Source organism: Mobula birostris, chromosome 7 (genome assembly GCF_030028105.1).
Source record: "Mobula birostris isolate sMobBir1 chromosome 7, sMobBir1.hap1, whole genome shotgun sequence".
Classification (NCBI taxonomy): Eukaryota; Metazoa; Chordata; class Chondrichthyes; order Myliobatiformes; family Myliobatidae; genus Mobula; species Mobula birostris.
In genome coordinates this window covers 164,135,392-164,153,353 of record NC_092376.1, presented here as the reverse complement: position 1 = coordinate 164,153,353, position 17,962 = coordinate 164,135,392, and the positions used below count along the sequence as shown (strand labels likewise).

The 17,962-nt window shown below is 43.3% G+C and overlaps 1 protein-coding gene across 1 annotated transcript in view; it reads left to right on the top strand.

The window, feature by feature from the left end:
• Positions 1–6,993: 6,993 nt before the first annotated feature.
• Positions 6,994–17,962, top strand: part of LOC140200543 (HMG domain-containing protein 3-like) — a 98,599-nt gene continuing 87,630 nt past the window's right edge. The window contains 1 exon segment of the mRNA XM_072264027.1: positions 6,994–7,064. The gene's annotated coding sequence lies outside the window, so the exon portion shown is untranslated.

Below are 17,962 nucleotides of genomic sequence, written 5' to 3'. Positions count from 1 at the left end.
TATTCGTTCAAGAATCACTGTATTCCAGAATGGCTCCTGAGGAATGGAAAATTGCAAATGTCATTCTGCTCTTTAAGAAGGGAGAGAGCAAAAGACAGGAAATTATAGGCCAGTTAGCCAGACTTCAGTGGTTGAGAAGATGTTAGAGTCCATTATTAATGATGAAGTTTCAGGGTACTTGGAGGCACAGTGTAATTTCCTTCAGGGAAAATATTGCCTTTGCAATTCTACGAGAAAATAACAGGCAGGATAAACAAAGGAGAGTCAGTGTATTTTGTTCACTTGGATTTTCAGAAGGCCTTTGACAAATTGCTGCACATGAGGTTACTAAACAAGAGCCCACGGTATTACAGAAAATAATGCTAGCATAGATAGAAGATTGGCTGACTGGCAAAAGGCAAAAATTGGGAATAAAGGGTGCCTTGTCCTCAGTAGCACCCCATGAGCCTCTGCATCCAACACATAATTCTCTGCAAGTTTCGCCATTTTCAATAAGACCGTGGCATCAAATATACCTCCACACCCCGCCTCGCCCCACCCCTGGACTCTCTGCTTTGTGCAGGGATCACTCCATTATTTCCTTGTCCATTCGTTCCTCCCCACTAATCTCTCTCCCGGCACTTATCTCTGCAAGTGGCATAATTGTTACATCTGCCCATTCACCTCCTCCCTCCCCTCCATTCAAAGCCCCAAATTCTTCCAGGTGAGGCAACACTACACCTGTGCATCTGTTGGGGTTGTCTACTGTATCCAGTGCTCCCAATGTGGCCTCATCTACATTGGTGAGAACCAATGTAGATGTGGGGACCACTTTGTCGAGCACCTCAATTCCATCCACTAAAAGTGTAATTACCTGGTGGCCAACCGTTTCAATTTCTATTCCCATTCCGATATGTCAGTATGTGGCCTTCTCTTCTCCCACGATAAGACCACTCTCAGGATGGAGGAGCAACATCTCACATTCTGTCCAGACAGCCTCCAACCCAATGGCATAAGCATAGATTTGTCCAACTTCCTTTACTTGTTTTCCTTCTTCTCCACCCTTCTGCTTTTTCCACTTATCACCTTCCAGCTTCTTACTTCATTCCCCCCACCCCAACCAACCACCTGGCTTCATCTATCACCTTCTAGCTTGTACTCCTTCCCCTCCCCCCAGCTTCTTATTCTGGCAGCTACCTAAATCATTTTCAGTCCTGATGAAGGGTCTTGGCCTGAAACATCATTTGATTACTTATTTTCACCGATACTTCCCGACCTGCTGGATTTTTCCAGTATTTTGTGTGTAGTGCTCTGAATTTCTAGTACCTGCAGGAGCTCTTCTGTTTATAATGCAGACCTTTTCTGGTTGGCTGTCAGTGACTAGTAGTATTTCACATAGAAACATAGAAACATAGAAAATAGGTGCAGGAGTAGGCCATTCGGCCCTTCGAGCCTGCACCGCCATTTATTATGATCATGGCTGATCATCCAACTCAGAACACCGCCCCAGCCTTCCCTCCATACCCCCTGACCCCCGTAGCCACAAGGGCCATATCTAACTCCCTCTTAAATATAGCCAATGAACTGGCCTCAACTGTTTCCTGTGGCAGAGAATTCCACAGATTCACCACTCTCTGTGTGAAGAAGTTTTTCCTAATCTCGGTCCTAAAAGGCTTCCCCTCTATCCTCAAACTGTGACCCCTCGTTCTGGACTTCCCCAACATCGGGAACAATCTTCCTGCATCTAGCCTGTCCAATCCCTTTAGGATCTTATACGTTTCAATCAGATCCCCCCTCAATCTTCTAAATTCCAACGAGTACAAGCCCAGTTCATCCATTCTTTCTTCATATGAAAGTCCTGCCATCCCAGGAATCAATCTGGTGAACCTTCTCTGTACTCCCTCTATGGCAAGGATGTCTTTCCTCAGATTAGGGGATCAAAACTGCACACAATACTCCAGGTGCGGTCTCACCAAGGCCTTGTACAACTGCAGTAGTACCTCCCTGCTCCTGTACTCAAATCCTCTCGCTATAAATGCCAGCATACCATTCGCCTTTTTCACCGCCTGCTGTACCTGCATGCCCACTTTCAATGACTGGTGTATAATGACACCCAGGTCACGTTGCACCTCCCCTTTTCCTAATCGGCCACCATTCAGATAATAATCTGTTTTCCTATTTTTGCCACCAAAGTGGATAACTTCACATTTATCCACATTAAATTGCATCTGCCATGAATTTGCCCACTCACCCAACCTATCCAAGTCACCCTGCATCCTCTTAGCATCCTCCTCACAGCTAACACTGCCACCCAGCTTCGTGTCATCCACAAACTTGGAGATGCTGCATTTAATTCCCTCATCCAAGTCATTAATATATATTGTAAACAACTGGGGTCCCAGCACTCAGCCTTGCGGTACCCCACTAGTCACCGCCTGCCATTCTGAAAAGGTCCTGTTTATTCCCACTCTTTGCTTCCTGTCTGCTAACCAACTCTCCACCCACACCAATACCTTACCCCCAATACCGTGTGCTTTAAGTTTGCACACTAATCTCCTGTGTGGGACCTTGTCAAAAGCCTTCTGAAAATCCAAATATACCACATCCACTGGTTCTCCCCTATCCACTCTACTAGTTACATCCTCAAAAAATTCTATGAGATTCGTCAGACATGATTTTCCTTTCACAAATCCATGCTGACTTTGTCCGATCATTTCACCACTTTCCAAATGTGCTGTTATCACATCCTTGATAACTGACTCCAGCAGTTTCCCCACCACCGACGTTAGGCTAACCGGTCTATAATTCCCTGGTTTCTCTCTCCCTCCTTTTTTAAAAAGTGGAGTTACATTAGCCACCCTCCAATCCTCAGGAACTAGTCCAGAATCTAACGAGTTTTGAAAAATTATCACTAATGCATCCACTATTTCTTGGGCTACTTCCTTAAGCACCCTGGGATGCAGACCATCTGGCCCTGGGGATTTATCTGCCTTCAATCCCTTCAATTTACCTAACACCACTTCCCTACTAACATGTATTTCGCTCAGTTCCTCCATCTCACTGGACCCTCTGTCCCCTACTATTTCTGGAAGATTATTTATGTCCTCCTTAGTGAAGACAGAACCAAAGTAATTATTCAATTGATCTGCCATGTCCTTGCTCCCCATAATCAACTCACCTGTTTCTGCCTGCAGGGGACCTACATTTGTCTTTAGCAGTCTTTTCCTTTTTACACATCTATAAAAGCTTTTACAGTCCATTTTTATGTTGCCTGCCAGTTTTCTCTCATAATCTTTTTTCCCCTTCCTAATTAAGATTATAAAACACATGATCAGTGTTGGGTTCACTTCTTTCCCCATTATATATTAATTATCTGGATTATGGAGTTTATGTCTTTGTGGCCAAGTTTGCAGATGGTACAAAGCTAGGAGGAGGGGCAGGTAGCCTCGAGGAAGCAGAGAGTTAGTAGAAGGACTTGGACAGATTAGGGGAATGAGCAAAGAAGTGACAAATGGAATACAGTGTAGGGCAATGTAGGAGGATCATTCACTTTAGTAGAGAGAATAAAGGCAGTGACTATTTTCTAAATGGGGAATGAATATAGAAATCAGAAGTGCAAAGAAACTTGGGAGTACTAGTGCAGAATTCCCTAAAGATTAACTTGTTTTTTTGCTGGTTGTGTTGCTAGTAATGAAGGCAAATACAATGTCAGAACTCATTTCGAGAGGACTAGATTATAAAACAAGGATGTGATGCTGGGATTTTATAAAGCACTAGTCAAACCACATTTGGAATATTGTGAGCAGTTTTGAGCCCATATCTAAGAGAGTGTCCAGAGAATGTCTATTGGAATGAAATGGTTAACATCTATTATTGATCCCAAAGGGAATTACAGAGTCACAGTACCATTTCAAGTGCACATATATACAAATATTAGAAGAGAACTAAGAAAGAATAAAAAAAAGTGGCCTAAAACAGTCTAACGGGAGGAGGTCATCACTTCCCCAGCTATAGGTTGACTCATTATAGAGCCTAATGGCTGAGTGTAAGAATGACCTCATATAGCGCTCTTTGGAGCAGCACAGTTGTCTTAAAAGTGCTCCTCTGTTCAGACAAGGTGGCATGCAGAAAGTGAGAAACATTGTCCAGAATTGCCTGGATTTTCTGTAGGTCCTTTGTTCTACCACAGCCTTCAGTGTGTCTAGATTGACTCCTATAACAGAACCATCCTTTCTAATCAGTTTATTGAGCCTGTTTGGCATCGCCTGTGTTGATGCCATTGCCCCAGCAAACCACCTCATAGAAGATTGTACTGGCAACAACAGATTGGTAGAACATGTGAAGGAAAGGCTGGCGTACTCGAAGGGACCTCAGTCTCCTCAGGAAGTAGGAGCGACTCTGCCTCTTCTTGTACACAACCTCTGCATTAGTGTTCCATTCCAAGTCTGTCATTCACATGCACCCCCAGGTACTTTTAGGTCCTCACCACATCCACGTCCTCGCCATCAGTAGTAACATGGAGCAGTGCAGACTTAGTTTTCCTAAAGTCCATCACGATCTACTTTGTCATACTGATGTTGAGCTGCAGATGATTCAGCATTCACCATTTGATAAAGTCCTCCACCAGGGCTCTGTATTCATTTTCCCATCCTCCCTTTACACTCTCAACTATTGCTGAGTCATCAGAGAATTTCTGCAGATGACATGACTCAGTGTAGTATCTAGAATGCAAGGTATACCGGATAAACAGGAAGACAGCCAATACAGTCCCCTGCGCTGCTTATAGCTATGCCTGACACACAGTTCTGAAGCTGTACAAACTGTGGTCTTCCAGTCAGGTAGTCCATTATCCAGGATCCAAGGGAAGTGGCAACCTGCACTGAACAGAACTTTTCCCCAGCAACGAGGGCTGTTTGGTATTGACGGCACTTGAGAAATCAAAAAAAAACCTGATCCTCACAGTGCTGCCCCGCTTATTCAGATAGGAGTAGGCTGTGTTCAGCAGGTAGATGACAGCATTTTCGACTCCAATGTGCTCCTGGTATGAGAACATTTGATAGCGATAGGCTTCTACTCACTGGAATTTAGAAGAATGATGGGGGAATCTCCTTGATATCTACTGAATATTGAAAGGTCTGAATAGAATGGACATGCAGAGGGCATTTTCAATTGTGGCAGAGTAGGTCCAGAGAGCAGACCCTCAGAAAAGAAGAACGTCTCTTCAGAACGGAGGAGGAATTTATTTAGCTAGAGGGTGGCAAATTTGTGAACTTCATTGCCACAGATGGCTGTAGAGTAAGTCATTGGTATACTTAAAGTGGAGATTGATAAGTTCTTAATTAGGAAGGACATTATAGGGTATGGAGAACACAGGAAATTGGGGTTGAGAGGGAAAATAGATCATTGATGATTGAATGGTGGAGCAGACTCAATGGGCCAAATATCCTAGATCCACTTTTTTGCCTTATGGTCTCACGTTGTAGTTGCACCTTTCACTAAGGAACATGAAGTCAGACCTAAGTATTTAATGCATGACTTGCTCAGGGCAATGTTTAGGCCCAATTGTCTTCAACAGTTTCATCAATTACCTCGCTTCCAGCTGAAATGGTCTGAAATAGGGATGTGCACTAATGATTGCACAGTGTTCATTTTCATTCACAACTATTCCACAAATGAAGTAGCATGTTCCTATAGGCAGCAGGACCTGGATAGTATCGTCGTTATGATACAATTGAAGTAAAGATTTTCCACAAATTTATCACACAATGGCCACCTCCAACAAGGCAGAATCTAACCACCAGTTCTTGTTATTTAGTTACTTTATTTTCACCACATCCCTGTCATTAGCATCCTGAGTGGGGTCATCTTTGACCAGAAGCAGGATTGGGACAGTCACCTTAAACCAGTACCTACAAAAACAGGTCAGAGGCTGGATATACAGTGGCAAACGTCTAATCTCCTGGCACAGCCTTTCTACGATCTAGAAATTTGGTCTGTGATGTAATATTCTTGGAAGAGTGCAGCCCCAACATTTAAGACACTTAGCACCTTCAGCCAGGACAAACAGCCTGGATAGCCTTTCCCACCACCATCAGTACACAATGCATATCATCTACAATATGCATTGCAGTTGCTCAAAATATTTCAACAACACTTGGTTGAGGATAAAGCAGCTGATGGAAGTTCCCTTTTGTTGTACATTACTAAGTCTAAATTTTAGAACTTCCTAACCAGCAACAACCTTTTGCTGGAGACATAAGAGATTGCAAATGCTGGGACCTGGAGAGAAAAAACTGCTGAAAGATGCCAGGGAGTCAAACAGCAACTGTCAAGGGAAATGGACAGACATTTCAGGCTGAGTCCATTCAACTGGACTGTTAACCTTCACCTGCTTAACTGCAATGTTTCGATAAGGTTTATTGTGAACAATGAATGCAATGGCGTAATCGGCCCGTCCCAACCAAAATAGTACCTTATTCCTCTAAAACTTGGAGGCACAAGAGACTTTTAAAGATCCGACAAATCAGGAGCAACGCACAGAGGAGCTGAATAACTCCGCAAGTCAGCAGATTCTCGACTGGAAAATGGACAGTCAACAGTTTGGGCCGAGATCCTGCATATGGACGAGAATGTATCTGAGTCAACGTCCATTTCTCTCCATAGATACTGTCTGACCAACTGAGTTCCTCAAGTACCTTTGTGTGGTCCTCCTAAACCTTTCCTACCCACACGCCTGCCTTTCAAGGGTTATCGTCTCTGCAATGCTTTTTTTTTTCAAAACAAGGCTAAACTTGCCAACTGTACACAAGGAGTTTTGTAGTTCCTGCTGCAGCCCACATCAGCAATTTCGGCGACATTGCTTCCGGATGAAGCGCATGCGCAGTAGGTTCGGCACCGGGAGTCCAGCGTCCTCCCGTCGTGTCTCCACGTGCTTAAAACGACAACGCCGATAGGCTAACTACCACCAAAGGCAAATTGACGCCGCGTTCGGATTGGCGAATTGCAACGTAGCAACGGCGCCATTTTGTTTTTTTGGAGCCGAGAGGTACGGAACTGGAATGCAAAACCTTTGACAAAAAGGCCCGGTAAGGCGAATCAGAAAGACGGACACCCGAAGTGCCCGCTGTCGTGGGTATCAATGCTGGTCAGCCGCGGGGGTGGTGAATTTGCCAGGACTTTCCCCCTCCCTTCCACACCCCGGTATGGGCAGCGTTGGCAGAGACACAGGACAATAAGGCGGGCTCTCATTGGCCACCGGGCTGTGCGTTTGTCAGTAAGTGAGCAGCAGAGAGACCGAAGTGGTGGTAGCGGGAAGGGGAAAGGAGAGGGGGTGGTTGCTGCCGAGCCCTCTACGATCGGTAGGCTGACCAGGGAGAACGGAGCAGACAGATAAACCCCTGGGGAAATTAATTAATACAGTCTCTGGACCCGAAACGACGACCTTCCCGTTCCCGTAGATGTTGCCTGTACCGCAGAGTTAATCCAGCAAATTGTTACTTTAAATTCCTGCATCTGCAGTCGCCAGGAAAGGAGGGACCATAGGAACGCCAGCAAGCAAAAGTAGGGGGAAGGGAGTATCGGGGTTCAGCATCTTGTGGGGTGGGGGTTATGCCAGATATATTAGCCTAGGGTGAGAGAGAATTCCCCAGGTGTGTGGCCTCAGGGAAACTTCTCAAGTTGCACTGATGAATGACAACGCTGGAAGAACTCAGCAGATCAGACAGTATTTGCGGGAATAATTGGGCAGTCAACGATTCAGGTCAAGGCCCTGCATCTGGATTGCAATGATGAAATGAGCCTTTAGTATTTGAGTATTCATCCTACGAGAAGGAAGAGTAACCACTGTTAACTGTCTTTTCACCCCTTATCACCACGCTCCTACTCTATTGGAGAGAAAATTAGAAACAGATTTATTATCACTGACATACGTCTTGATGTGTTTGGGAGTAGTACTGTGCAAGCCATAAAAATACTGTTAGTTGGAAAATAAATAGTACTATAGATGAATAATTCATGGGCCATTGAGAAATCTGATGGCAGAAGGAAGAAGTTGTTCTTAAGACATTTGAGTGCAGGTCTGCAGGCTCCTTTACTTCCTTCCTGATGGTAGAATGCAAACAGAGCATGTACCAGATAGTGGAGGTTGCTGACTCTTGAAGATGTTCTTGATGGTGGGGAAGGTTGTGCCTGTGATGAAACTGACTGGGTCTACAGCCTCTTGCTGTCTTGCAGTTGGAGTCACCGTCTGGAGAAATTTGCAAGAGTCTTTAGTAACATACCAAATCTCATCAAACTCTCAATAAAGTAGAGCTGCTGGTGTGCCGCCTTTGTAATTGCGTTAATGAGTTGAGCTCAGGATAGATTCTCTGAGATGTTGGCAGCAAGGAACTTGAAGCTGCTTACCTTTTTCTACTGCGGACCCCTAAGATGAGGACTGGTGTATGTTTTTCTGACTTTCACTTCCTGAAGTCCATAATCAGTCCCTTGGTCTTGCTGATGTTGAGTGCAAGGTGGTTTTTGCGACCCTGCTCAACCAATCAGTCTATCTCCTGCATGAGTTCTCATCACCATCTGAGGTTCTTGATTAGTCGGGGCGTGAAAGGTTATGGGGAGAAGGGAGTTGAGAGGGAAATGGATCAGCCAAGATGAAATGGCAGAGCAGACTCGGTGGGCCAAATAGGTTAATTCTGCTCTTATGTTGGCTTATGGTCTTAAATGGGCAATCCTTGTTTGAAAACAGTGACTTCTAGTTCTATATCAAGATAAAACTTCCATCCCATGTCTACCATGAGATAGTTTGCCAAAATATTGTATGTTTCATTTAAGTCCACCATCTTCTAAACTACAGAATCCTGCCTCAAAGTAATCTCTGCATATTTCAGCTGTTAGCCCAAAACATAAAATATTGAAAACACCCAGATCAAGCATTGTCAATGGGAAACCTCGACAATGTTTTTGGTCATTGACTTTATCAGAACTAGAAAATGAAGGAGCTGGAGACCTATCTAATAGTGTGCAGACCAAAATCATTTTATTTATTTAGAGATACAGTATGGAATAGGCCTTTCTGGGCCTTTGCGCCGTGCCACCCAGCAACCCCCAATTCACCCCGAGTCTAATCACAGGAGTGTTTTCAATGACCTATTAACCTGTGCAGTTTTGGGCTGTGGGAGGAATCTGGAGCACCTGGAGAAAACCCAAACACTCCCTGGGAAGGATGTACGAATGTCTTACAGAGGACACCAGGATTGATCTCTGATCTCCAACTCACTGAGCTGTACTAGCATTGTGCCAACCATTACACTATCATGGCGATTATTGTAAATAGCAGTTGGGGATAGAAATGAGAAGGGAACGAATTGATAATGATTTACAGTCTCATCAATGGAATGGTTTAAAAATGGACGTGTGCCTTATTTTAAATATTAGTCCTGACAACAGAGGTTCACGCAAATGGACAATTCTGTTCGTCATGTTTGTGTTGGGCGTCATTGGAACAGAGTTCAAAGTAAATTTATTATCAAAGTACATGTGTCACCGCATATGACCCTGGGCAATTTTGGTGATTGAAGATGCAGATTATATTGAGGTGGAGAATTAAAGTGATGGGAGGCTGGAAGTGTCACCCTTGCACATTAAACAGAAGTTCTGCAAAGCTGTCAGCCAACCAATCTGACTCTGTGGTTAGTTTTCATAATGTATCCCAAATGCAATAGATGAGATTGAAAGAACTGTAAAGTGACCTTCTGTTTCACCTGGCAGGAGTCTTTTATCCAAGGTGGGGAGCCTAAAACTAAAGGGCATGGGTTTAATGTGAAAGGGAAGAGATTTAAAAGGGCAAGATGTATACATAAAGCAGGAGTTCCCAACCCAGGCTCCACGGACCCCTTGCTTAGTGGTATTGGTCCATGGCATCAAAAAGGTTGGAAACCCGTGATTTAGAGGGATATGGGTCAAATGCAGACAAATGGGATTAACTCAGGCCAACACCCAGATTGGCATGAATAAGTGAGTCAAATGGCCTGTTTTTGTTCTCTGGGCGGTGGGAAAGGAGCAAGCATTGCAGCTCTCGTGAGAAAGTGCTGTGAGGAAAGGAGTATTTAATTCAAGGTCATTTATTGTCATTCTTCAGTACAGGAGCATAAAGGAGAATGAAATTATTGCTACTCTGGATCCAATACAGCATTAAAAACACTACATAAAAATAATTCTATAAAACAATGTACAGGAAAGAAGTTGGAGATAGGGTGGTACTTTTCAGTTAGATGAAGTTGAGGGAGTAAGCCTGCACATTTGCAAGGCATCGCTGCAACATGAGGAAAGAACCCTTAATGATATTATGTAGCATGACATTTGGGAAAGAAAGATGGGTGGTCATCCATTTAATGAAAATGTGATGGTAGCAGGAGCAAAGTGTCATGAAAACATCGTAGAATACAATAGCTATAAAGTATGTACAAACTTAAATAAAACTGTTACCTGAGGAGACCTAATTTGATACATGTTGCATAACTGAAGTAGTTCTAGGTCAGGGAAAGGAACCCTGTGTCACTTTGCTAGGCTTAGAGTTACAAGAAGTCTAATTTGCTGAATTACTGTGGCATGGACAGTAAACAATTACAGCCTAGAAAGGGAGAAGTACTTCACTTGAATGTTCTTGGTCCCAAGAGGAAGTTTAATTCATATTAATTTCCAATGAGATTAATCTGATAGTGAAAGATCTACACCAATCAGCTTTATCTTGCGTGCATTGAAGTAGGACCAGTACTCACTTTATCTGAACAGTCAATATAGTAGTGGTATTGTTTCTTCAGAGCACTTTAGTTAGATTAAATATTGAAGATTTTTGAAAATTATGCGAAGATCCTAAGAATGTACTCCATATCTCAATAATAATTTCTCTTCATCTAACTCACAATGATCAGTAATGAAAATATCAATGCAGGGAATGTCTGATCAAAGCAGCATATATGTTTTTTCCTCTTTTGCTTGCTGGAATTCAAGATCAACATTAAGGTAGCATATCATCCCTATAAATTGTGAAGACAGATAAAGGAAAAACATTTTAAGTTACTGGAAAATGAGGTTTTTTTTCCCCAGAGAATGGGTGGAAGGAAGACCTTTGAGCAAGAGCATTTATTTGGTGCTGTTTCCATGGTAAGTGTGTACAATTAATGGCAGCCGTAAAATATCCAGGTGATAATTTAATGAATACAGAACTTTTACTGTGATTTGGGATTTGAAATGATTTCACAGTATTTCTTGGGAATTAGTTATACCATATGTACTATCTTTGGTCGGCTAATTTATCTATTGCCTTAAATTCTTCTTCCTCAGTCATTCTCTTTCTCTCTCTTCAATTAGCCTAAAATGGCTCTAGTTCAAAAATGTTGACATTTCATTGTTCTCATCCTGATGGAGAGATTAAATAGTACAATTGTGAGTCTCTCTGTAGTACATTAAAGAATGAAACATGCATTTCCTTCTTGCCAGGCCCCAAGTTGTCCCAATTTTGTTTTTTAATTGTCACTGAACTTAAGTTTATAGCCATGTTATTGTTCTATAAGTGCTGCCACAGACAAATTCCCATAACAATGACCAATTTGTTTGAGGAATACATAGTGGTCAACACTCTGCAATAGAATACCATGATGTTAATGTGTTCCTGTGTGTTATTTCAAGTCTACCTAAGAAAATAAGTGTGGCTCAATTTAATGCCACATCTGAAAGGCGACACTTTCGACAATACCTAGCCTGCTTGTACTCCATTTTCTGTATTGACCACTGTATTTCTGGAATGTGATTTGTATCCCCTAGTCACCTACAGGGCAAACAGAAGGCAGGCAGGGGACATGGGAGTTGAATGTGAAACTACTGATTCCAGAGGACATGGAGGAACTAGAAGGATTACGCAGGTTGGAGAATAGTGAAGCCTGCTCTTTGTCTCTCCAATTCACTTGTGGGAAGCAACGAAAGAGAACCTCTTCAAAGGGGCTGGATGGGGCAAGAAGGAATAAGCTAACTTCAGACAGACTCGCAGCAACTTTTGCTTCTGCACTCGAGGAGGGTGATTGTGAAAGAGATAAAGAGCAGAATCCTCCAAGATCACCTTCAGTCTGCTTTTTGGAGCAGGATGGTATGTGCTCATACTTCTTCCAAAAAGTTCACATGGGGATCTCTTTGATCCATGGTCTTAAGGAAGAGGATGGCTTAACAACATCCTCGCGGACAGATATTCTGAACAGCTGTAGATCCATTTATTCTAGTCGGTATGACAGTAAGACCACAAGACAGCCTTCCAGGTTTTCCTGACCTCTGTCACGGAGTTCCGAGATAAGAGTAAGCAGAGTCTGGATTAGTCGTTGATTGGCTTCATCTGTTTTATTGGCATGAATAAAATTTGCAGAAGCTACAGCTTACCGGTAGAGTTGTACTCATGCCTGTGTACAGGATTGGCCCAGATCTGCTGGAAGTCTATGCCTCTGGCAGGCAGCGTGTCAGACTCCGTGAAGAAAGGCAACATTACCCTCATTACACCTCACACCTCAAGCAGAAAGGGAAGAGGGAGGACATCAGAAACAGGAGGCACATTTCACAGTTGAATGTGGACTATAAAGTCTTTTCCAACCGGGTCAAGTCTGTTGTGGAACGGGTGATTCACCCAGACCAAACCTGTACTGTGCTTGGTAGAAAAATTGCTGACAGCCTTGCGCTGCTCAAGGATATCTTTGCCTATGTGCAGAACATGGGGGGTGGATGGCTGCCTAGTCAGCTTGAACCAGGAGAAGGCCTTTGATAGGATATCACACATGTAGATGACAGCAGTGCTCTTCAAATGGATTTAGGGGAGGGAATAAGGGGTGGGATCAAACTACTAGTGTATTATGATTGAACATGGGAGACTACAACGGGATGAGGGAGGAGTTAGCTAACGTGGATTGGGAGCACAGGCTATTTGGTAGGACAGTTGAGGAACAGTGGAATACTTTCAAAGAGATTTCTCACAATACTCAACAAACATATATTCCAGTCAAAAGTAAGGGCAGTAAGTGTGGGGAGAGCCAACCTTGGATAACTAAGGAAATAGAAGATGGTATCAAATTAAAAGCCCATGTACAAAGTCGCAAAGAGTAGTGGGAGACTGGAGGATTGGGAAAACTTTAAAAAGCAACAGAGAACAACTAAACAAGAAATAAGGAAAGGGAAGATAGAGTATGAAAGTAAATTATCACAAAATATAAAAACAGATAGCAAAAGTTTTTATAAGTATATAAAGCGGGAGAGGGTGGCTAAAGTCAACGTAGGTCCCTTGGAAGACAAGAAGGGGAAATTGATATTGGGTGATAAGGAAATGGCTAAGGCATTGAACAATTATTTTGTGTCAGTCTTCACGGTGGAGGATACGTCTAGTATGCCAAAGAATGATGTTATGGACGAAGTGAGTTTGAGGACCTCGATAAAATCACTGTCACTAAAGAGATAGTGATGAGCAAACTAGAGGGCCTGAAGGTAGATAAGTCCCCTGGTCCTGATGGGATGCATCCCAGGGTGCTGAAGGAATTGGCGGAAGTTATAGTAGACGTGTTGGTAATTACCCATCAAAACTCTCTAGACTCTGGGCAGGACCCGGCGGATTGGAAGACAGTAAATGTCATGCCACTTTTTTAAAAAGGATGTAGGCAAAAGACGGGCAACTATAGGCCAGCTAGCTTAACATGTGTAGTCGGGAAAATGCTTGAAGCTGTCGTTAAGGAAAAAGTATAAAAACATTTAGAAAGAAGTGGTTCCATTAGACAGACACAGCATGGATTCAGAAAGGGCAGGTCCTGTTTGACAAACTTACTGGAGCTCTTTGAGGACATAATGAGTACAGTGGATAGAGGGGAACAGGTGGATGTTGTATACTGTACTTGGATTTCTAGAAGGCATTCAATAAGATGCTGCACAAGAGATTTATAAATAAGATACGGATGCGTGGAGTTGGAGGAAGTGTATTGGCATGGATAGTGGATTGGTTAACCAATAGAAGGCAGACAGTTGGTATAAATGAGTGTTTCTCTGGTGGCAGTCTGTGGTGAGTGGGCTGCCACAGGGGTCGGTGCTGGACCCGCAGCTGTTTACCATTTACATTGATGATTTGGAAGAGGGGACTGAGTGTGATGTAGCAAAATTTGCTGGTGACACTAAACTGAGTGGAAAAGCAAATTGTACAGAGGATGTGGAGAGTCTGCAGAGGGATATAGATAGGTTAAGTGAGTGGGCCAAGGTCTGGCAGACGGAATGCAACGTTGGTAAATGCAAGATCATCCACTTTGGAAAGAATAATAGAAGAGCAGATTATTATTTAAATGGTGAAAGATTGCAGCATACTGTTGTGCAGAGGGACTTGTGAGTGCTTGTTCATGAATTGCAAAAAGTTGGCTTGCAGGTATAACAGGTTATTAAGAAGGCAAAACAGAATGTTGGCCTTTATTGCTAGAGGGATTGAATTCAATAGCAGGGAGGTCATGCTGCAACTATACAGGGTACTGGTGAGGCCGCAGCTGGAGTACTGTGTGCAGTTCTGGTTTCCATACTTGAGGAAGGAGATACTGGCTTTGGAGGCAGTGCAGAGGAGGTTCACCAGGTTGATGAAGGGGTTAACCTATGAGGAGAGATTGAGTCGCCTGGGACTATACTTTCTGGAGTTCAGAAGAATGAGAGGGGATCTTATAGAAACATACAAAATTTTAAAAGGGATAGATAAGATAGAAGTAGGGAAGTTGTTTCCATTGGTTGGTGAGACTAGAACTAGGGGACATTGCCTCAGGATTCAGGGGAGGAGATTTAGGATGGAGATGAGGAGAAACTGTTTTTCCCAGAGAGTGGTGAATCTGTGGAATTCTCTGCCCAGGGAAGCAATTGAGGCTTCTTCACTAAATATATTTAAGATACAGTTAACTAGGTTTTTACATAGTAAGGGAATTAAGGGTTATGGAGAAAAGGCAGGTAGATGGAGCTGAGTTTACGGACAGATCAGCCATGATCTTATTGAATGGTGGGGCAAGATGGCCTACTCCTGCTCCTATTTCTTATGTACTCTACACAGACATCCATGGTGCAGTTCAAATAAATTGGTGGCGTAACTTAGATAGGTTCCCCATCAAGTCAAGCAAGCTTGTCCACTTTCCCCTTTCCTGTGTGTTTGCTGAATAGAACACTTTCCCATGTCCATTAGCAAGGATGAGAACATTTGAGAAGTGAGATTACCAGGCCAACACGAGGTAAAACCTCCCTGTACATCAACGATGTCACCATCTTCTGCTCAGATTCACAGTCACTTCACAGATTACTCAGTATCTGTGACCAGTCTAAGTTAGTATAGGGGGCAAAATAACCACAAGGAGAGCAAAGCCATGCTTTTAGGTAACCATTCCGATGTCTACTTCACTGTCAGGTCTGACTATCTGAATGTGTTGGGGTTCAGAGTGCCTGAAGTGTGTAATAGGAATTGGCTGGAAGGTCAAAAATAGCGTATGTGAAAATGACACTCTATCAATAACTGGGAAGAACTTGGTTATCAGGTGCAATGTGTTCTCTGGGCTGCTGTATTTTGCACAGGTGTGGCCTGTTCCAGTCCTGGGTATGACTATAAACTGCAGCCGGTGATAAGGTGCTGATTGGGGACTTTCAGAGCTTTGGGGAAAGTGGAGTTACCCCTTAGTCATTCATTGCTCCCAGGGCCGCTCTGACCCAGAACGGTAGCACCTGCAAGGGTGTAAGAATAGATGGAGATGCGAGTCAGCTTACAAAAATCAAGAGAGGCGTTAGACAAGGGTGTGTTTTCTCCCCTGATTTATTTAAAGTGTACAGTGAAACAGTATTATAAAAAATGAGAGACATCTTGGGAATCAAAGTTGGCGGTGAAAACAGCAATAATTTCAGATATGCGGTTGACACTGTGTTAATTGTAAGTACGGAGGAAGAACTACAAAAGTTAATTGATATAGTTGTTGAAGAATGTACAAAAATGGGTCTATCTATCAATTGCAAAAAGACAGAATGTATGGTGATATCCAAAAAGGAGAATCCTATCTGCAGGCTGAGAATAAACTGGGAAGACATAAAACAAGTACAGAACTTTTGCTACTTAGGAAGCTGGGTGACATCAGATGGCAGGTGCGACTTGGACATCAAAAGAAGAATAGGGATGGCAAAAGACACCTTTATGAGAATGAAGAGTATACTGACCAGTACTAAACTGGGCATGACAATCCGCCTCAGAGTACTGAAATGTTACATTTATCCAGTTATATTACATGGCTCAGAATGTTGGACAATATCTAGTAACATGAGGAAATGAGTTGAAGCAGCAGAGATGTCATTTTTGAGGAGGATGCAAAGAATATCATGGATGAAACAAATATCTAACAAGGATGTCATGAACAGAGCAAACACAAAAAGAGAAATAATGTATAAGATCATGAAAAGGCAACATAACTTCATTGGGCATGTGATTAGGAAAGAGGAGTTAGAATGCACGGTAATTATGGGAAAGATTGAAGGGAAGAAAGCAAGAGGAAGGCAAAGACAAATGATGATGGAGACAGCAGCCAGAGAACTGGAAATGAATACCAATGAATTGATCCACTTGACCCAAAACAGGAGTGTGTGTGGGCCACGGCAGTCAAAGCTCAAGCTGGGCTTGGCACATGATGATGATGGTGATGTGGCCTGTTCCCTACTCCTCTGCCTCAATAATCATTTAGGAAGTCTTCCTGTTTATCTGGGGATCGAAGATGAAGGAGTCTTAATGGATTATGATGCACAAGTCCTTAGAATAGGGACAGAAGTGTTGCCCTCCTCCTGATGACTACCTTTATGCACGGCTGCATCAGGTGGTGTGGACCCGCAGTGCAAGGTCACCACCAAGTGTCATTGTGTTGTGGTGGCTCTATCTGTGCTTGGTGTTGTGGAAGGTGGGCCTGGCCCCTGTATTGCACAATGACCTTGTTGGCTGGGTGTTGCTGCACTACCTGCTATTTGTAAATGATCACTTCCATGGAAACGCCTTTGATCAGATTGAATTGACTTTATTACTTGCATCCTTCATGAGAAGTAAAAATCTTTATGTTATGTCACTGTTCAACTGTGCAATGTGCAATTATAGTAATTTTTAATGAATATTATGTACAGCAGAATAGTCAATATAACATTGAAATACAGTAGCATCAGCATAAATTAAACAGTCTGATAGCCTGGTGGAAGAAGCCTGTTGGTCAGGTTTTTATGCTTCGGTACCGTTTCCTGCATGTTAGCAGCTGGAACAGTTTGTGGTTGGGGTGACTCGGGTCTCCAGTGATCCTTCAGACCCTTTTTACACACCGGTCTTTGTAAACGTCCTGAATAGTGGGAAGTTCACATCTACAGATGCACTGGGCTGTCTGCACCACTCTCTGCAGAGTCCTGCAATTGAGGGAAGTACAGTTCCCATACCAGGCAGTGATACAGCCAGTCAGGGTGCTCTCAATTGTGCCCCTGTAGAAAGTTCTTAGGATTTGGGAAGCCATACCAAACTTCTTCAACCGTCTAAGGTGAAAGCCTTACTAACCTTACTATTAAACCAGCTGATAAGGGGGTTGCTGTTGTAGTCTGGCGTACTGACCTCTACCTTGCCGAGGCACAGCGACAATTCGCGGATACCTCTTCTTATTTACTCCTCGATCGTGACCCCATTAAGGAGCACCAGGCCATTGTCTCCCACACCATCACTGACTTTATCCGCTCAGGGGATCTCCCATCCACTGCTACCAACTTCCCGTTTCTACCTCCTACCCAAGATCCATAAACATGCCTGCCCTGGCAGACCTATTGTCTCAGCTTGCTGCTGCCCCACCGAACTCATTTCTGCATACCTCGACATGGTTTTATCCCCCCTTGTTCAATCCCTTCCTACCTATGTTCGTGACACTTCTCACGCTCTTAAACTTTTTGATGATTTTAA